This window comes from Balaenoptera musculus, chromosome 18 (assembly GCF_009873245.2).
Source record: "Balaenoptera musculus isolate JJ_BM4_2016_0621 chromosome 18, mBalMus1.pri.v3, whole genome shotgun sequence".
Lineage (NCBI taxonomy): Eukaryota > Metazoa > Chordata > Mammalia > Artiodactyla > Balaenopteridae > Balaenoptera > Balaenoptera musculus.
Window position 1 is genome coordinate 7,585,694 of NC_045802.1, and position 21,431 is coordinate 7,607,124.

At 45.7% G+C, this 21,431-nt stretch overlaps 1 protein-coding gene and 1 non-coding gene across 2 annotated transcripts in view; one reads left to right on the top strand and one right to left on the bottom strand.

Moving 5' to 3' along the window:
• Positions 1-913: 913 nt before the first annotated feature.
• TRNAN-GUU lies at positions 914-987 on the bottom strand. Its single transcript has one exon. It is a non-coding gene; the product is annotated as a tRNA-Asn (tRNA).
• A 184-nt stretch (positions 988-1,171) lies between these two features.
• Positions 1,172-21,431, top strand: part of LOC118883953 (arachidonate 5-lipoxygenase activating protein) — a 75,512-nt gene continuing 55,252 nt past the window's right edge. Inside the window, exons 1-3 of the mRNA XM_036831119.1 lie at positions 1,172-1,374; positions 4,286-4,383; positions 8,839-8,879. The gene's annotated coding sequence lies outside the window, so the exon portion shown is untranslated. The remainder of the gene's footprint in view (positions 1,375-4,285; positions 4,384-8,838; positions 8,880-21,431) is intronic.

Genomic DNA, 21,431 nt, shown 5'->3' on the forward strand with positions numbered 1-21,431 from the left:
TCAAAATTCTATCCCTGATAAGAACATCCCAGAGAAAAAGCACCTACCACATGACCTCAATCTTGGCAGAAATGAATTACATCTTCATGTTATCATATTATCATGTGGTTCTCTATCTTTATAGAAACTAGTTTGTATACAGTGATATACATGTCAATTATTTCTCAGTAAAATCAGAAAAAAAGCAAGTCATATGCAAATCATCTGCTTGAAAAATATTTGTGTCTTCTGTGAGACGAGTTGAAAATACGTCATTTGAGACCTTTTAACAGGAACCCATACAAACAATTTCTGCTTGAGTTTAATATCAGAAAAAAAATCTGCCAGCAATCTAAAGAAAACGCTAAGGCCTTTGCCTAGATACAAGTCCTTGATCCAAAAGCTGTAACACAGCTTAATTCAGCAAATAGTTTCTTGGTATAACTGTGCCTCCACATACTTTGACTTTGAGATGTCTCCTCTTGCATTTTTGCATCTGCATTTGCTCCTCAAATCCTTTTGGCCGCAGATGTGGCAAAATTGAATAACTACATTTGCTTTTTGGTGGTATCAGATTTTCTGAGAGAAACCAATGGTATTTATTGATTCACCTGTCAATGGGCAATTGAGTGTTTTTTGTTTGTTTGTTTTTGCCATTACAATGTCTGCTGTTGATGAACAATGTTGGGCAGGTCTCCTGAAGCATATATGCACATTTCCCCCGGATATTCGGTAGGACTAGAATTAGCAATCCACGGGCTCCCAGTTCAGCAGCAGTGTCGCTCTTGGACTCACTGCGTTGGGCACCGAATACTCTTAAGCGGACGTTGTCTTCCTCTGTCCTAGAAACGTGGCAGTGTCGTACTCCTATTTGATTAAAAATCTCGGAGTGGTAGTTTTAAAATGAATCCTCCTACAGGAAAACAAGCTCTCTCGTCCCTGGGTGGGCTCGAACCACCAACCTTTCGGTTAACAGCCGAACGCGCTAACCGATTGCGCCACAGAGACCCGGCTACCAAGACAGCGCTGCGGTGTGTACAGATTTCCGCGGCCGCGGCGGCTCTCTCGTCGCCCTGGGCGTAGCCGCGCTGGCACCTCGGAGGAGCGCGCCGAGGAGGCGGCGGGAGGAGCCGGGCTGCGGGCGGAGGCTCGGGCGGAGCCGCGGGGCTTGTCGGGGCCGGAGCGCGTCGCGCGGGCCCCGCCTACGATGTGAGAGCCGGCCCCGCCCCCGGCTCCGGGGGCCCGGGGACCCGGGGGCCCGTGGGGGAGCCTCCCCGAGGGACCCTCTCCTGCCTCGTGCGCGCTGGAGCGGCTGTCCCGGGCGGCCGCGAGCAGTGACAGTGAGCGTGACGACGACCCGGCCGACTGGGTGCCCGGCCGCGGAAGCTGGAAGGGGTGAGGTCGCGCGTGCTGTCCTGCCGGACCACACGCGCTCGAGCTGTGCGAGAAGCCCAGAGGGCTGTGCGGGCCTGGAGGCTGGAGCCACATCCCGGAGCCCCCCAGCTTTAGGGCAGTGGTTCTCAGCCTTTGCGTGGTTGTGTTTTTGCCCCTCTCCCTCTCCTTTGGATATTCCCCCCCCTAATCACCAACCCCCCACCATAAAATTTTGATACCATAGATACACCGCGTATGTGTGAATTTGCCCTTTGCACTTCTGTGCTTGGTGCATAGAAAGAATAAGATTTTTTCACCTCTAAGAGACAATTTTTGCCCCCTTGGCGAGGATAGGGCCAGCGTTGAGAATGCCTGGTTTGGGACATCAGAAGAGCCTTATGGAGGGAGTGGCAGTTAAGATATGCCTTTAAGTTTGAAATGGCCTCTGCAGGCTCCCCCCCTCCGCGTTCCCTGACTTCTGCACTGAGGCCTTTGAGATCTGGGATGACCCGTCTGCCCAAAGGTGGGGAGTGGGAGCCTTAGCTTTTGTGCCACACCCTTAGAACTTCCCGGCTTTCATTTTACTTTTGCGAAGCCACATCTCTTGAGCTCCTTTGGGATCGCTCCCCTTGTCTTCTCCTACCACGGAATAGGAAATTCACCCCAGCTCTCCACGTGCTAAATCCAGTCCTGTGTGTTCCTCGTTACCGTTCAATTTACCTGTGAGGGACCCTCCTCCAACTCCTACTTCTTCTCCTCCTTCCCTCACCCCTTCCTCTCCCCTTCCTCCTAGTTCTTTCCTCATCATTTTAACCGGTTGGTTTTTTTTTTTACGCGCACAGTTCAGTGGCATTAAGTACATTCACATTGCTGTGCAGCCGTCACCACCATCCATCTCCAAAACGTTTTCATCATCCCAAACTGAAACTCTGCACCCATTAAACATTACTTCCTCCTTTCCACATCCACCCCGTCCCCCCAACCTGGCAACCACCATTCTACTTTCTGTCTCTATGAACTTGACTACTCTCGGGACCTCATGTAGTGAATTTGTACAGTACTTGTCCTATCTTGTTTCACTTAGCATGTCTTCAGAGTTCGTCCACATTGTTGCATGTGTCAGAATTTCATCCCTTTTGAAGGCTGAATCATATTCCATTGTGTGTATGCACCACGTTTTCTTTACCCCTTTATCAGTTGATGGACACTTGGGTTGCTTCCACATTTTGGTAACTGTGAATAATGCTGCAGTGAATATGGATGTGTAAATATGTCTTTGAGACCTTACTCTCAATTCTTTTGGGTACATATCCAGAAATACAACTGATGAATCATATGGTAATTCTGTTTTTAATTTTTCATACCATTTTCCACAGCAGCTGCACCGTTTCACATTCCCACCAACAGTGCGCAAAGGTTTCTATTTCTCCACATCCTGCCAACACTTGCTGTTTTCTTTCCCTCTTCCTTTCTTCCTTCTTTACTTCTGTCCTTCCTCCCTCCCTCCCTTCTCTTTCTCTCTTCTTTCCTTCCCTCCCTCCCCCTCCCTCCCTCCCCCTTCCTTCCTCCCTCCCTCCCTCCCTCCCTTCCTTCCTTCCTTCCTTCTTGTCTGTAATAGCCATCCTGATGCGTGTGAAGTGTTACCTCATTATGGTTTTGATTTGCATTTCCCTAGTGATTACTGATATTGAGCATATTTTTTGAATTTTCTTTTGGATCTGGGTTCTCCAACCCTTCTTCTACTTGCTTCCTCCTAGCAAGAGCCAGCTCTGCTTCACTGAGGAGAAAGCTTCTGATAAAGCTTCTGGCCAGCTTCTGATAAAGCTCTTCTGAAAGAGCTAAGTGGAGCTGCAGAGTTGAGCCTGTGCCGTGCAAGGAGAGGGGATGAAGGAGGAATCTTCTGAGTAGGACTATCTAGAGATCCTGTGGTCAGGAGGTTCTTGCCCATCTGTGCTGGGCAACTTTTGGAGTCAGTTATGTTTAATCTGGTTCTGTGGAGTTATTTATGCATGTGGTGCTTATGAGTGGCCAACAAGTGAGGAAGGAATTGATGACCTCCACCTTGGAATTACTGGAACAGATAAGGTTTTCCAAACTGCACCTTTAAAAGTTAGCTTAAACTTATACTAATTTAATGGAATTTTTCATTTGCATTTTCAGTTTCTTCTTAAGGACTGTGGGAAATTCTTTTTTTTTTTTTTTTTTTTTGGTCACGTGGACTGCAGGATCTTAGTTCCCCAATCAAGGATCAAACCCATGCCCCCCGCAGTGGAAGGGCAGAGTCCTAACCACTAGACTGCCAGGGAATTCCCAGCATTGTGGGAAATTCTAATTTAAGTGTTTAAATGATGACCTCTCTCTCTCTCTTTCTCTTTCTTCTTGTGATTCCTCTTAAAAACACAGTGATATCTTTCAGATGTATAAGAAATAGAACCTTATCTTTCTATCACTCCATTCAACTTCTGTTTTGATTTCCTGTTCTGCTGCTGCCCCAAACGCAATCTCTGTCAATTCAGGATTCCCTCTGTCCCCTTCCCTGGAGTTGTTTCCAAGTGCTGAAGCTTTGGAGGGTGGCCACTCATCTGGTCCTTGAGTCACATGTGCACACAGTTTGCTGAAGAGGTAGTTTTGCTCCTATTGCAGGTCCCATTCCTCTCCCCACTGAGGGAAAGGAATCTCTTGTGAAATTGGCTGTTGCATCCATCATTCCATAAAGTCATTCCTGGCGCAGTCTCCTCTACTTATGGGACCTGTTATGGACTGAATGTTCGTATCCCGTCAAAATTCACATGTTGAAATCTGTTTGCCAATGTGGTGGTGTTTGGAGGTGGGGCCTTTGGGAGGTATTTGGGTAGGGATGTCAAGGGCATGGGATTAGTGCCCTTTTAAGAAGAGGCTGGAGAGCTAGCTCCATCTCTTTCCTCCATATTAGGACAGAACATGAGGTCAGCAGTCTGCAACGCGAAAGAGGCACTCACCGAAGCCTGACCCTGCTGGCACCCTGATGTTGGACTTCCAGCCTCCAGAACTGTGAGAAATAAATTTCTGTTATCTATGAGTCACCCAGTTTATGGTACTTTGGTATAGTAGCCTGAGGTAAGACCCCAAACTTCCCTCTTCTCATCAACCCCACCTGGATGCCCCCATTTCTCCAGCCCCAGATCGTGAGGTATACAAGTGGTTGCAAAAAAGATTTTTTTTTTATAAACTTATTTATTTATTATTTATTTATTTTTGGCTGCGTTGGGTCTTCGTTGCTGCTCGCGGGCTTTCTCTAGTTGCAGCGAGCGGGGGCTACTCTTCATTGCGGTGCGTGGGCTTCTCATTGTGGTGGCTTCTCTTGTTGCAGAGCACGGGCTCTAGGCGGGCAGGCTTCAGTAGTTGTGGCACGTGGGCTCAGTTGCTCTGTGGCATGTGGGATCTTCCCGGACCAGGGCTCGAACCTCTGTCCCCTGCATTGGCAGGCAGATTCTTAATCACTGTGCCACCAGGAAAGTCCGGCTGTAAAATTTTAAGAGGCACCTGTGTGGAAGGGAGAAAAGGAAATAACCACTGAGTGTGCTTGAGTCCCAGCTGAAAGTCTAAGGGTGTCTTTTTCGTCATACTTGTTTGAAAATATTATCAGATTTTCTCTGTTAGGCTGAGCTCTGGGGTCTCTCTTGCTCCATATTCATGTGGGTACAATGCTTTTCTGAAAGGAAGATGGCATTAATGGGCCAATTATGTTTAAGTAATTATAGGTCCTTCTCAATTATAGGTCATTCCAGGAACTAGATGATTGTATCCACTGAAATGACACCCTCAACTAGAAGCTCCGACTAAAATGTAGGCCCTCCAGGGACAGAGATTTTAGTCAGCTTTGCTCCCTGCTGAATCCCCAGCACCTACCACAGTGCTCAGCACATAGCAGGCACTCAGTAACTCCATGCTGAATAGATGAGTAAAGTAAAACATAAACCATAAAGGAAACTGGGAAAAAATAAAATGTGATGGAAAAATTAAATTCCTAATATATAAAGTGCATTTATCAATTAATATGGAAAAATACCTCTTTACAACTCAACTAAAAAAAAATCAGACAAACAAAACTGGGGACATGAACAGAAGATTCCCAAAAGAAGAAATACCCACGACCACTATAATCATAAAAGTTTAACCTCACGAGTTATCAAAATCAAAATGAAAGGAAGTAAAAAGTTTCCTCTTCTCAAATAGCAAAGAAGAAAAAGAGATACTACTAAAATTCTATCAATGGCATAGTTACAGGCCACTGTCACACAGGACTGATGAGGGTAAACTTGGCCTGTTATTTCTGGATAGCAGTTTGGTAACATGAACATTGAATGATGTTCATTCTAGAAATTCGACATTAGAAATCTATTCTAAGAAAGGGACCAGGGATGTGGCCCAAGTTTTAAGTATATCATCACAGTATTATTTATAATACTGATAAATAGGAAATAACTTAAATATCCAGCAACAGGGGAAAATGATAAATTGTGGTATATTTAGAAAATAGAGTATTAAAATATAGACATCAAGAATAATATTTTAAAACATATGGTCAGGGTAAAAGTGTTAAGTAAAAAAGGTAGGCTACAGAACACTATAATTCTAAAAATAGTATTTTCAAAAAATATTTGACAACAGGGTTATGATGAAATGTTAACAGGTCAGATGGGGAACTGTGTCATCATGATAACTCCTAGCTGCATCTTCTTTCTGTGTGTCCCATGTTATTACGCACTTTATACATAACGTCTCATTTAAGCCCATAACAAGCCTGTGGGGCAGATACTATCAATATTACTCTTATTCTAATTTTGCAGGTGGGGGAATGGGAGCAGAGAGCGAGCATCTGTTCAGGTTACAGAGCTTGTGAGTGTAGGGCCGGGCTCCACACCTAGAGTCAGGTTCGAGCAGCTACGCTTGTAACCTTGACCCACACAGCCTCTCACATTGCATACATGGTATGAGCACAAATTGTGTGTGTGTGTGTGTGTGTGTGTGTACACATGAGTAGTGCTTATGGTTATCTCTGAGTGATTATAATTTTCTTCCTTCCCCCTTTCCACTAGTTTCTCAAGCATCTGCAGCAAGCTGTCTTTTAAGGGGCCAGCAATGAAGGGCAGCAGAAGCAGTTTCCCTAAATTGCAGATAGAGGGTGGTAGGTGGTTAGTCTCCGCCGATCTTCTCTGTCTGGGGGCAGAGGAGTGCCAGTTTGTGAGGTGGCAACTCATGGCAGTCCCGTGTCTGCGCACATGGGTCTCTGTCAAGCATGGTATACCCGTCACGCTGGTCTCCCTTCTCCAACTCTTTTACCCGCCTGAGAAAAGGTGTCTGAGGGACACGGAGACCACTCCTGAGGGGAATTTTACAATGTGCGACTCTTCAGTAATAAATGTGCTTTCATTTAAGAACTGGTATCTGGGCTTCCCTGGTGGCGCAGTGGTTGGGAGTCCGCCTGCCATTGCAGGGGAGACGGGTTCGAGCCCTGGTCCGGGAAGATCCCACGTGCCGTGGAGCAACTAAGCCCGTGCGCCACAACTACTGAGCCTGCGCTCTAGAGCCGGCGAGCCACAGCTGTTGGGCCCTTGAGCCACAACTGCTGAAGCCCATGCGCCTGGAGCCTGTGCTCCACAGCAAGAGAGGCCACCGCAGTGAGAGACCCATGCACCGCAATGAAGAGTGGCCCCCGCTCGCCTCAACTTGAGAAAGCCTCCGCACAGCAGCGAGGACCCAACACAGCCAAAAATAAATAAATAAAATAAATAAATTAAAAAAAAAAAAAAAAGAACTGGTATCTGAGATTTTAGGTGACTTTTATTTTTTAAAAATTTATTTATTTATTTATTTAATTTTTGGTTGCGTTGGGTCTTCGTTGCTGTGCACGGGTTTTCTCTAGTTGTGGCGAGCAGGGGCTACTCTTCGTTGCGGTGCGCGGACTCCTCATTGCGGTGGCTTCTCTTGTTGCGGAGCAGGGGCTCTAGGTGCACGGGCTTCGGTAGTTGCAGCACATGGGCTCAGTAGCTGTGGCTTGCGGGCTCTAGAGCACAGGTTCAGTAGTTGTGGTGCACAGGCTTAGTTGCTCTGCGGCACGTGGGATCTTCCTGGGCCAGGGCTCGAACCCGTGTCCCCTGCATTGGCAGATGGATTCTTAACCACTGTGCCACCAGGGAAACCCCATGATTGCGTTTTTGAAGAAAGAAGTTCTACAACTCTCCTTACATAATAGATGCTCAATAAAATTTTTGATGCTGTAGGCTGTTCTAGGTGCTCTGTTCTATTGCTGTAGCCCTCAATAACAAGGCTTACTTTCTGCTTTCTAATCTAAATATTGCTATATTTAAAAATCCTGTTTCTCAACTGAATCTTTTGTGAAGAATAATAGTTATTCTCGCTGGTGTGTTACAAAAGGCATGCTTCACCTTGGCCTCATTAGGACAAATGGTAGCACCCCCTTTTACATTTAAGTCCAATTTTGCAATAAAAAATTGCTTATATGAGCATGGGGCTTATACAAAATAAAAATTGGATTTGTGCAATTTTCTGGAGACCAACAAACTAGAAATAATTCATTTATTCAGCAAATATTTACTGAATCATTACTCTGTTCCCCAAAGAAGACAGAACAATGTCCTCGGGGTAAGAAATGATTTCATAAACACAACATAATAAGCGTAAACGTGAAATAAAGGGTTGATGTATTTGATTATATTTAAAATGTAGTAAAACTTTTGTTAAATGAATAAGCAAAAAATAAATTTAAAAGACAAAACCATTGACTGAGTGAAGAATTTGCAATGCACGTAGCCAGCAAAGCCTTAGTATCCAGAATTCATAAAGAATGCCTACCAATTAGCAGAAGACAAACAACAAAACAGAAAAACAGGCAAAACATTAATGGAGAGGAAATCCATATTGTCAATAAACTCATGAGAAGACACTAAACTCTTCTAATAATCTGGGAAACATAGAATCATAATGAGATGTTATTTCATACCCAGCAGATTGGCAGAATTGAGGAAGCCTGACAAACTCAGTTGGTGTGGGTTGGAGCATTTGGCACTCACTTTCATCTGCTATGGATGGAAATCAGGACACATGCCCTGGAGAACGATTCGTCAGTATCCTGGTGACACTGGAGAGACTCATTCCCTCCAATGCACGGGTTTCACCTTGAGATATACATAGACAAGGATATGTACGAGATGATTCGATCCAGTATTGTTCACAGTAGTGAAATATTTTGTTTATTTTTATTTAAATATTTTTATAAGTCCTAGGTGTACAGCATTACAGTTCAACATCTATGTACACTTCAGAGTGATAACAGGACAAGTCTAGTTACCATCCATCACCATGCACTTGGTCCCCTTCAACCATTTTCCCACCCCATAACCCCTTTCCCCCCTGGTAACCCCAAATCTGTTCTCTATCTATGAGTTTATTTTATTTTATTTCATTTCTTCATTTTTTTTTTAGATTCTACATATGAGTGGAATCCACATATGAGAAATTATAAGGTATTTATCTTCTCTATCTGACTTATTTCACTTAGTATTATGCCATCAAGGTCCATCTGTATTATCACAAATGGCAGGATTTCTTTTTTTTGGCCGAGTAGTATTCCACTGTATTGTATATGTGTGTGTATGTGTGTGTGTGTGTGTATACACACATATATATGTATATATATATATCTCAAATCTTCTTTATCCATTCGTCCATCAATGGACACTTAGGTTGTTTCCATAACTTGGCTATTGTGAATAATGCAGTAATGAACATAGGGGTGCATGTATCTTTTCAAATCAGTGTTTTTGTGTTCTTTGAATAAATACTCACAAGTGGAATATCTGGATCACATGGTAGTTCTATTTTTATTTTTTTGAGAAATCTCCTTAGTGTTTTCCACAGTGGCTGCACCAATTTACATTCCCACCAACAGTGCACGAGGATTCCCTTTTCTCCACATCCTCTCCAGCATTTGTTATTCCTTGTCTTTTTGATAACAGTTATTCTAACAGGTGTGAGGTGATATCTCACTGTGGTTTTGATTTACACTTCCCTGATAATTAGCGATGTTGAACATCTTTTCATGTGCCTGTTGGCCATCTGTATGCCTGCTTTGGAAAAATGTCTTTTCAGACCCTCTGTCCATTTTTCAATTGGGGTGTTTGTTTTTTGTTGTTGTTGAGTTGTCATAATAGTGAAGCATTTGAAATGACTCAACTTCATCAAAAGGATGGTGGATAAATAAACATGGTATATTTAAACATTGCAATACTATATAGCAGTTCTAATAATGAATTGGGTCTTTATTTACCAGTGTGTATAAATTTTCAAACGTGATGTTGCACGAAGGATAGGTACAGTACGTTACCATTTCTATAAAAGTAGTCAGTAGACGAAGCAATGCTATGTATTATTGATGGATACGTGGACATGTGGTCATAATATGAAACATGTGTAGGAATGATAAAAACCAAATGCAGGGAAGCAGATACCTCTGAAGAGGGAAACAGGAGAGTAGGGTCATGGAGACAGAAGGCTCTCCCATTGTCTGCCACCCTTTGTTCCTGGAAAAAAACTGAAGGAGGTGTAGTGAAATCTTAGGATTTGATAGTGTTCCAGGGTGGATACACAGATTTTTGTTATTTTTTTTTACTGTGGAAAAAAAACACATAAAAAATTTACCATCTGAACCATTTCTAAGTATACAGTTCAGTAGTGTTAAGTATATTCGCATTGTTGTGTGAAGAGCTCCAGAACTTTTTCATCTTGCAAAACAGAAACTCTATAGACATTAAACAACAAGTCTTTATCCCCCGTCCTCCCAGCCCCTGGCAACCACCACTCTGCTTTCTGTTTATATGAGTTTGCTTCTGATTCTTCATATGAGTGGAATCATAACAGTATTTGTCCTTCTGTGACTGGCTTATTTCACTTAGCATAATGTCCTCAAGATTCATCCATGTTGTAGCATATGTCAGAATTTCCTTCTTTTTTAAGGCTGCGTTATATGTATATAATATGTATGTATGTATGTACATGTGAATATATATCTGTCTAGACCACATTTTCTTTATCCATTCATCTGTCAATGGATATTTGGGTCGCTTCCACCTCTTGGTCGTTGTGAATAATGCTGCAATGAATAATTTGCAATGCGTGTGTAAGTATCTCTTTGAGATCCTGCTTTGAATTCTTTTGGATATATACCCAGGAGTGGGATTGCTGGGTATACAGTAATTTTATTTTTAATTTTTTGTGGAAGCTCCGTACTGTTTTCCATAATGGCTGTGCCATTTTACATTCCCACCAACAACGGACAGGGGTTCCAATTTCTTTACATCTCGGCAAATACTTGTTATCTTTTGTTCTTTTGATAGTGACCATCCTAATGAGTGTGAGGTAATACCTCACTGGGATTTTTATTTGCATTTCTCTGATAAGTAAAGATGTTGAGCATCTTTTCAGATGCATTTTGGCCATTTGTATATCTCCTTGGGAGAACTGTCTCTTCAAGTCCTTTGCCCCCTTTTTAAATGTGTTACTTTTTTGGTTGTTGTTGTTGTACGAGTTCCTTATAAATTCTGGATGTCAACCCTTTATCAGATATATGATTTGCAAATATTTTCTCCCGTTCTGTAGGTTGTTATTATTTTAACTGATTTTTGTGTTTGAAATATTTCATAACAATATTTTAAAAGGCAGGCGAGAATTCCTTATCAAAACCACCGAAGACGCAGTTGTTGCAGATATAATGCCTTATTCTAATTCTGTCTTTCTTTCTTGGGAGTTTCATGTTTGACTTGATCATACAAGTTGAGAGTTTGTATGAGTTTGTATGTAAATGGGAAGATTTAAAATACTATAAGATGTAAATTTTCTTAAAATTAATCCATACATCATTCAGTTCTATTCCAGGAGGATTTAGGGGAAATCTCTATGTGTAGTATAATATATATACACGTACATATTTGTGTATTTGTACAAGAAGATCTTGAAAGAGACACACTAAACCATTTAATAGCTACATTTGGGGAGTGGGGATGCATCAAGGTTTCGACCGTTGCCAAGAGTCCAGGAAGGGCCATGATTTGTGCTGAGCATTGCTCTCTGGTAATGGAAGAGAGTTCCTCAGGCGAGTGGGTGAAACTGGTCTGATGCTGGATGCTGACGTCTCACTGGGGCCTGTTGCTCTAGCCCAGGTTTGCATTCTTTGGGAAACAATCTGCTACGAGGCTCTCTCATTTGGGGGAAGTGCAAGTTCCCAGACGTTTGCCTCTCTTGGTTGGGGCCTCTCGAGTTAAATGATAAAATTGAGGTGATGGTTTAAGTGATACATACAAGGAACGTGGCAGAAAATGCTGAGGGTTGAGAGCTTACTTTGGGTGGGGAGGAGGGAGGAGTGAAGAGGAGGAGTTCCGGGGACGAGAAGGAGATTGAGTGGGAGATACAATAGCGTGAGTGGGGAGGACCTGTGTGCTCGGTGGGCTGGGGCTTTATGTGGGGCTTACAAGGGATCCAGCGAAGAGTCCCAAGCCTGACAGTGAGCTAAAGAAAATAGCATTTTAACATCTTTCATTTTGCAGTGAATGGTTTACAGTTTCCAAGGCCTTTTAACATACATTTCTTATAACAGCCATGCGGAAGCAATGAGGCAAAAAAAAAGTCAGTGCCCATTATGTGAATTTAACTGTAATGATAGAATGTAGGGCTCGCCTGCCAGTATTGTAATGGCCCAGTATTTTTTCAGACAGTATTTGGGGCACTAACTTACAGGCAACAAAGCACAGTGGTTAAGGTTGTATCCTTGCTAGCAGGCTATTCAAATTCTATCACCACTTACTACCCTGGGCACCAGGACATGTTTCTTTACTTCTCTGCCTTAGTTTTCTCATCTGTAAAATGGGGATGATGATAAAAAAAACACCTAGACCTTAGAATTGTTATGAGAATTAAAAGAAATAGGCAAGTAAAACTCTCAGCAGAGTCCTGGCATCCAGTAAGCGTCAATAAGTGTTTGCTCTTATTGTTACAATTACTTGAAGTGGTCCCATCTTATAGCATCTTCTGGACACTTTCTGACCAGGTAGCTCCTGTCTCCTAGTAACTGACAAACACTGCTGAGTCTTAATAAGCAGGTGTTTGATGCCTACGTTGTGACTGAATTTCCAAACCTCATTACTCGAGACACAATTCTCCTATTTGATTTTTTCCATTTATTTTTTTAACATCTTTATTGGAGTATAATTGCTTTACAATGTTGTGTTAGTTTCTGCTGTATAACAAAGTGAATCAGCTATACATATACATATATCCCCATATCCCCTCCCTCTTGCGTCTCCCTCCCACCCTCCCTATCCCACCCCTCTCAGTGGTCACATCCATTTATTTTTGTTACAGTAGTGCATGTGCGTGGTGACAGAGCAAATAATACAGAGCAGATTATAGTGGAAAGTCATGGTCTCCCACCTTTCCTTCCCCACCATGAATTCACAACTCAGAGACAATGTTCTTTCCCCCTTTCTCCCTCCCTCCCTTTCTTTCTGTTTTTTTAAAAAAACAGTTTCTTTATTCACCTCTGCTTCTGGTTACCCTGATAACTCAAGACTGTATATGTGTTATCACCTGTATTGACCTATTTAGAAGGCTTTGACGTTAACTTTTAACATTTCAATATGAAGATTTACTTTGCAACGCCCCAGTCCATCATCCCCTTCCCAGTATTAATGTTCATATTTGTGGTAGGCAGACTTTTAAAATTTATAAGCACTCTTTTGTGGTTCTCTGAATGTTCCATTTTTACAGCAGCCTGTTATTGTTGCATGGGTACAGGCAGGCTGGGAGGTCTCATGGGTCAGCCTGCAGGGCTTTTCACTTAATGCCTGGCTCTCAGTATGGTATCACAAGCTGCAGCTGTGCCTGGCCCTGAAGTGGAGCCCCTCATTTGCCTGGAGAGCCCCAGTGGTCTGCCTACATATGACAGGAAAAGTGAGTGCCTGATGTGAGCTTCCTTGGCCGTTGTCTATTTTCAGGCAAAGTGTCTCCACCAATTGGGACTTCAGACTCAGAGCTCTGGGTAAGGTGGGCAAAGAGAGGGATGTCAGGCTGCAGGGGTCTCCAAATAAGGGCCCAAAGAGGCTGAATTTTGGGGTTCCAACCTATTAACCAGAGTCTGAGCGCTCCTTGAATATTTTGTTCGGTATCTTTGGGTTTTGTTCTGTTCTGTCTGCCAGTAAATGCTGGCTCTCTGGGCGGCGGTGGGGAAGACGGTGTCTAAAGGCTAGTTGTCCATATGAGGCATTCACATAATCTCTCTCTTTCCAGCCCACGTCCTGCTTCTGCCCTCTAACCCAGCTGCTGACTCCAAGCCCAGAAACATGCCAGGGTTCTGTTAGATAAGATCAGCTGCCAGCATCTCTGCAACAACTACAGAAAATTCTAGACTGTGTTTTCTCTTCAGGCTTTGTCGGTCAACTTGCTTCATTGGTCTTGCATCTTCCAGAAATGTATAGATAATCTCTCTTATGTTGGAGTGGCAGAAACTACTAGTTGACCACCTAATATTCATATTATTGTGCTTCCTTGCTAACAGAACCCCTGTATTGTTGAGAGTGGCAGCTTATAATACATCCCATGTCAATGGAAGTCATGGGAGAGACTGCCAAGAAAATTCTTAGAAGAGACAGACTCAGCTAGCTGTTCTTTCTGTTTATCTTTGCCCCTTCTTTCTCCTTCCTGTGTGGAATAGGGCTGTGATGCCTGGAGCTACAGCAGTCATCTTGGCACAATGTGGGAAAGGACAAGAAACTCTCAGAAACCTTAGCCCTGGCATTTCTGTATACTTCCAAATATTTGCTCCCCTATAGGACTGTTACATATTTTTGCCTGTTGCTTTGGGACTGTAGGAGGAGTATGCTTCCCTACCTCATTGTCAGGTTTGGCCATGTGACTTGCTTGGGCCTATAAAATGTGAGTGGGAGAAACTGGAATGTTTCTATCAGCATTTTTGCTCCCTTCCCTTTGCTATTAGGAAGGCATGTCCAGGATAGAGGCTGTTCTTTCAGCCTGGATTCTGTGACGAGAAGACATCTAGAGGAGACCAGTAACATACAAAGTGAGTTAGAAATAAACCTTTGTTGCTGTAAGCTACAGAGATTTTAGGTTACCACAGTACTGTCTAGTGAAAGTTGACTTATACAATATGTAATAGGATAAATAAATATGTGGAACAGGATGTTAAGTGTTGGTGTTTCAAAGCTGAGGGAAAAGGGTAAAATGTGCTCACACATTCTAAAGAGAGATGCTGGCTCAACCTGCAGCATTTACTATGACTTAGGGAAACTAGTTCTGAAATTCTCCATTACTGCTACAGTTTGGATCCTCTGGGGAACAGACATTGAGTTATGAGTACAAGAGGTTTATTGTGGGGCGATGGCTATAAAAGATGATGGAGGTTTCAGGAGTGGACGGGGAACCTCAGACTGTGATGGAGATCTGACAGAGCACTGACCAGCCCAGTGGGGAGCCCTGGACCAAAGGTGGCCCATGAGAGGAGCAGCACATGGGGCAGAAATGGCCAGGCCCTGTCCCCCTGATGCGGTTCTGAAGTGACCCCTCTGCTGGGGAGTTTGTGTGTCTGTCCCTTCGAGTGGGTGATCCCTCTCCAGACGACCTCCTACAACTCCAGTCGGTCCTGTTTCTGGCAGCAGGACAGCTCCTGCCTCTTTCTGCTTGGGTTTCTCGACTTCAGGCAGTCCTCTGGGCAGGGTCCCTTTCAGGCTCACAGCAGCCGCCTATTTGGGAAAACACTGTGCATCTCTTTCTTATTTGTTAAGTTGTGGTTAAAACACACACACACACACACACACACACACACACACCCAAACCAAAAACCAAAAACCAAAAAGAACCCCCAAAACCCACATACCGTAAACTTCACCATCTTAACCTTTTTTTTTTTTTTTAATAAATTTATTTATTTATTTATTTATTTTTGGCTGTGTTGGGTCTTTGTTGCTTCACGTGGACTTTCTCTAGTTGTGGCGAGCGGGGGCTACTCTTCGTTGTGGTGTGCAGGCTTCTCATTGCGGTGTCTTCTCTTGTTGCGGAGCATGGGCTCTAGGTGCGCGGGCTTCAGTAGTTGTGGCACGCATGCTCAGTAGTCGTGGCTCGTGGGCTCTAGAGCGCAGGCTCAGTAGTTGTGGCTCACGGGCTTAGTTGCTCCACGGCATGTGGGACCTTCCCAGCCCAGGGCTCCATCCCAGGTCCCCTGCACTGGCAGGCAGACTCTTAACCACTGCGCCACCAGGGAAGCCCTTAACCATTTTTAAATGTACAGATTAGTAGAATTGTATGACATGCACACCCGACGTGTATATACATAGAAGAAATCCTGGAAGGCTCCGTGCTGAGGTGATAACAGAGGTAATCAAGGGGTGATGATAGGTGTTTGTCCATTTGTTTATTTATTGATTACATCTACTTTCCAATTTTACTATAATAAACGTGTCGAATTTCATTATCAGAAAGGTAAACTGCAAACATCAGTTTTGATTGAAAAAACTGAGCCCAAGTCTTGCTTCCCAAGACCACACCCTTCGGGCTGTCCCTGGTTGCTTTCCCTGGGACCGTCCCACCGTGCGGGGAGCGTAGTCCACGGCCCGGATGCCGACCTCGGCCTGTGGGGCCTCCCTGGGCAGCCCCTGGCTCTCTGCTCTTGGGTTTCGGGGCACACGTCACTTCCAGGAGGAAAGGACGGCCGCCTTGCCTTGGACGTGGGTGAAGACTCACAGAGCGTGGCTGCTTCCACCCTGGAGGGTTCCGTGAAAACCCTGGTACGGGACGTCCCTGGCGCTCCAGTGGTTAAGACTCTGCGCTTCCACTGCAGGGGGCGCGGGTTCGATCCCTCGTCAGGGAACTAAGATCCTGCATGCCTCGTGGCCAAAAATTAAAAAAAAAAAAAGATCCTGGTAGGAGGAATGTAAATGAGATCAGGACTTATCTGACATTGGAGAGGATGCTGAGAGGACAGACGGTCAAGGTCTAGCTCAGGGAGGACTCCGCTTTGGAGCAGAATGAGGGCTGGCTCTTGGCAACGCATTTGAGCCCAGACACAGGAGCAGACAGAAGCGCGCGGCACAGGGAGGTGGCAGGAGAGAGGGAGCTTAGAGAGAGGGCAGCAGGAGAAGGGCTGGAATGACAGTCATTCCAGAGTATAGAGCAGAGGAGCCGCGTCAGGACGCCCCCGTGCCAGGTTCAGCTTTCACACCGCAGATTAAAGGCCACGAGGATCTTCATACTTCCCGTTAGATGTCACCGGGTGGTGACCCAAAGTCTTGAACCGGATGACAGCACCCTCCAGTGCTGTCTAAGCACACTCTTTTCCTGTAGTCATTCCCACGTAGCATTTTATCACCTTTCTTGATTTGCCTTAATATAATACACGTATGAGAACATCTTCCCTTTTGAAATATTTGCGTTCCTTTAATTGCTCTGGAGGCTGTGCGTTTTGTTGTGTGGTGATTTACTCTGCCAGTAAACCTGTAGTCCTACCGTGAGCATGTTTTATTTGTGTAATAAACCAAAATAAAAAATAAAGATTGCGCTGACTACGAATTAGATGTATTGATAGGTACCAGGATGACAGAGGTGAATGAGATGTGGTCCCTGTTCTTGAGCAGCTTGCAGTGTGGTTGGGAGACTGGGCATGCATGTTAAAAGGATTAAAGTAATAAAAGTGTTTATTAAGTTCTGGGTGAGGGCCACAGACCACAAATGCCGAAGGAGTTTCATGCAGGGAGAGAGCGAGACTAAAGCAGGTGATAAGCGTAGATAAATCTATCGCATGCATTTAGAATCCGCCCTTGCGTGGTGGGGTATGACTTTGGGCGTGGGGCACTGGCAGCGGCTTCTCAGGCTGGTTCCCAGGGAGACTGAGGAGGATGAGGTCATGGGCAGCGAAGGGGGAAATGGTCACCTTCGGCTGCTTCCTCTCCTTTACAAGCCCTTACGACGGGTCTGTTCAGTCAGCGTCCTTTTAGGAGCCACTCCAGGAGAAAGAAGGCAGGAAGGAAGCTTCCAGCAAAAAGATCCAAAGGGAAATGTGCTTTATATGCATAGCATTGTTTTGCTGTCTTTCCAGATGGAGTGTCTCCTAAAAAAGCCCATTTCTTTGACAACGGCTCTAAAAGGAGGAACCGTCCTTCGCAACAGACGCGTGCATCTCTCATTCCCCATCCACTGAGTGTCAGACCCTGTTCTAGGTGCCACTTGGCTTCTGTCTCTCAGCAAGCATGGCTAACTCTTCCCTGAAGTCTCAACCATGATTTTTCTTTTAAAAAAGGAGGCAATTGCCTCAACCTGGGTCTGCTGGCCTTTCAGAGATTCTAAATTCCCTTTTGCAAGTCAGGCTGGGGTGAACGGCTCTTTCTTGCCGCCAGTGCTGAGCAGACACTTTGAAAGGCTCACTTCCTGTCTCCTGCGTGTGCGAGTGGCCACTGGAGGCCACGGGAGGGAGGAGGGAAACCTCAGAAGAGCCGGCCCCACAGTAGCAGCCGCGTGGACCGTCCTGTCTGGCTGCTTCCCCAGTAAAACCCAGGCGGGGGTGGAGAAAAGCCAACGTTTTGAGACAGAATGAGCAAAGGAGGGGAAACATTGAAAAGTGCATGAGCAGGGCCCCCGGGGAGGGAAGGGAGAGGAGGGGGGAGGAGGACAAGCAGGTGGGGAGAAGTGGCTCCAGAAATTGGGGAAGAGCCCATCTTACTGGAAGACCAGGATGTACTGAAGGAGAGCGAGAAGGAAACAGAAATCAGCCTGTCGGGTGGCAACTGGCAAGGACCACCTTTCTCATTGTACAGATGAGGAAACTGAGGCCCGGAGGGGGGAAGTGGTTTGCACAAGGGCGGGTCCGGGAAGGAATCATCTGCTTTCTCGCTCTCTCTGCACTTGCTCACCTCCCCTTCTGTGGTGAGGCGGTACTGGCAGACAGGCTGCTTGGAAGCCCTACACGGACAGGCATGGGGCAGCCGTAAAGCACAGGAGGGTCCTGGGTGAGGTTTGAGTCTTGATTCCAGGTCAGGAGAGGGAGATCTCTGAGATCTCTGCCCTCCTGCCGGCAACGTCCCTCAGAACTGGAGGTGGGGTGTCTGGCGTGGCTGCCGCACCTCTGGACAAAGGTCCCGGAGGATGTAAAGCTGGCTGTGAGCTGGGGTTGTGTGCAGAGCTGGGGGCCCCCGCGGTTGCGCAAGCAGGTGCTGAAACTCTCCATCAGCGCCCTTTGAAGATACACGCATCTGTCCTCCATCTTTTCTATTTCAGTGAGATCTTATGGAAAAACCCGTACGAAATGTTTGACCAACCTGATATTTAGCGTCCTCACAAAGAGACCTCGGAGATAAGAGGTGCAGGCCCCTGCCTTCTGCTCTGTTTCCACCTCCTCCAGGGACACTCCTCCTGTCTGCCGAGTTCACCTTGGCTCCCCATCGTGCCTGCACACTGGTATTTTTAACTCTACCTTTCTAGTATTTTTATAGTACCTTTCTGGTACCTTAGCCGGCTCAGCCTGGATTTCAGTTATGTGGACCTCTGTCTGCTTCCTTCTCTGGATTGGACATTCTCCAAGGCCAGGAGGTCCCCGTCTCGTTCATACCTGTACATCGCCCACCTCTGGCAGTGCACAAATATGGGATGCTTTGGAGTTTGAAACCAGCTGTCAAAGCTGGAACGTTTGCCATGAGCTCTCCAAGAGTTCCGAAGGGTGGAAAGAAGAGGGATTTGGGTGCCGGAAATGGAAGGTTATTCTAAGAACGGGTGTGGCAGGAAAGACAAATATAGCTGGTGGAGTGGAGAGTGAGTGGGAGGAAAGAAAGTGGAAGTGGAAGAGGAGGGGCGGAGAGTGAGAGTGTGAACAGAGAAGGAGGAAGGAAGCGGGGACACAGCCCACAGGGCAGTGCAGGCTCCAGACTCACCCCTGCCCGCCAGAGCCTGCGTGCTGTGGACGCCCAAAACCTCAGCCTCAGGCCTTCCTGCCCTTTGTCTGTCATTCTAATGCTGGGTCATTGAAAAAGATCTTTTGCTTAATTTCCACCAGTACTCCGATTTTGGACATTTGGCAATAAGAGGTCATGGCCATGGCATGCCGTCCTACTAAGAGGAAAATAAATACCTCAATTTAAACAATTTGTATTTCTTGAAAGTTTTTTGTAGTATTAAAAACTCCCATGATCGTTCTGGCTCTAACGTCGTTCTTGGCTCTCAGGGGTAAGGTTTGTAATTTGATGCAAAATCACCACGATGCGTATGAGTCTGTGCGTGTCTCGTTACCTAGCCAGGCATGTGGGTAATGAGTTTTTTTGTTTTTTTTTTATCATTACGTCTTTTCCTGCCCTGTGTTTCTGCCTTCACATCCTTTCAATTTGCTGCTGTTTGACAACCACAGCCTGGATCTGGTTTCCCAGGAGTTTTTCGGTAGGAATGAACTGCCAGTTGGCTCTTGGCTCTGTGATAGGGCCCTGGGCTGGCTTACTGGGAAACCATTGCTGTAACCTCTGGGCCAGAGGTGCCTGGGGCGTGAGCTGCCACCACTTGCTCTTCCCTCGGCTTGAGCCCCATCAAGAAACCTAAAGATTTTCTTTGACATTTTATAAAGTCACTGATCCTCATTTGTCAAAATGTGTCCCAAGGAAGTTTTCTTGAAAGTGAAACCAGTCCATAAGCTCGTCTTCTCAGGAACCCACAGAAAGTGTGTGGCCACCCTCAGTGGCCCAGGTAGCTGCTCCTTCCTTCCCCATCGGATGTGCAGGTGAGTTGAGTTCTCCTAAAGATGACCCAGGTGCCTAGACACACAGTTCTCTGCGACCCCCTGGATGCTGGCGGGAAGCCTCACAGCCACGCCACCCCCATTTCCATCCCATCCCCCAGGCCCGCCCCCCCGGTGGTCTGGCCGGCCATTGCTGTTCTCCAGCACCCTGTTTCAGAGGAGAGCTTCCCCCTTGTGCTGGGCTCCTCCTCCCCGTGGACAGTCAGTGGCTTCTGCATGTCCGGAAGGGTGCAGCTCGTGACCGGGACCCAGTCTGGGTCCCACCTCCTGGTAACAGGGAGGACATCACTTTCCTGTGCAAAGGCTTCCCGCTGGGCCCTGAGTTCTCAAGATGTTGCAACTCTCCCTCCCAATCATTGTCGTGAAGACTGGACGGGGGCCCAGTGGCAAGCTCTCTCCCCGGTCCCCTGCCTCGGGCTGCCCCAGTGACCCTGGGGGGGAATCTCTGCTCTCACAACCCATTGCCACGCTGCAGTGTGGCCTGGACATTAGTTCTGAGGATGGTGTTGACTGTTCCAGGAACTGAAGTTGACTTTTTCCATGAAGGTGATTTCTGCAAGGAGGGGAACGGAGGACCAAGTTCCCTGAAATAAGTCTTTATGCTCAATTATTGGAAGGGAACACGTTAAAGAAGAAATGTGGGCATGGAGGTTTTATTGAATTGTTGTGTGCTGTAATACGTGAGCCAGTAGATGGAGGTGAACGGGCCACGTTGCCAAAAGTTAGTTTCCCTTCCATTCACCTTGTGGCTATGGAAATCCCCTTGTTCTTATGTCTGCTGGAAGGAGAGCATGATACTCTCATCATTTGCAAAGAGGAGGGTATTGTGGAGCATTTCTGTGGGCAGAGGGTGAAGTAGTCAGAAAGCTCTGGGGATAATTTTCATAGGCTTTTCAAACTAGTAAACATTGGTCTTATCTTTTTATGGGAAACAGGACATCGTCACTAAACAACTGGGACATCAACAGAGGGACAATGAAAGGAAAGGGAGAAAGAGTCACCAAAGTGTCCACTCTTCTCCACATCCCTCTGTCTGTTGGCTGCAGAGTCTGAAACGAGCGTTTCCTCTGTACACAGCCTCCTGCCCCTCCTCCCTGCAGCTCCCTCCACCTGACTGATAAGGCTGTTGTGAGGATCCATCCCATAATATGTGAGGTGCTTAGAACAGTGCCTGGCACGTGATAAGTGCTCAGAAAATGTTAACTCTTCTTATTACTAATAATCTGACATATATTTCTTGAGCGGG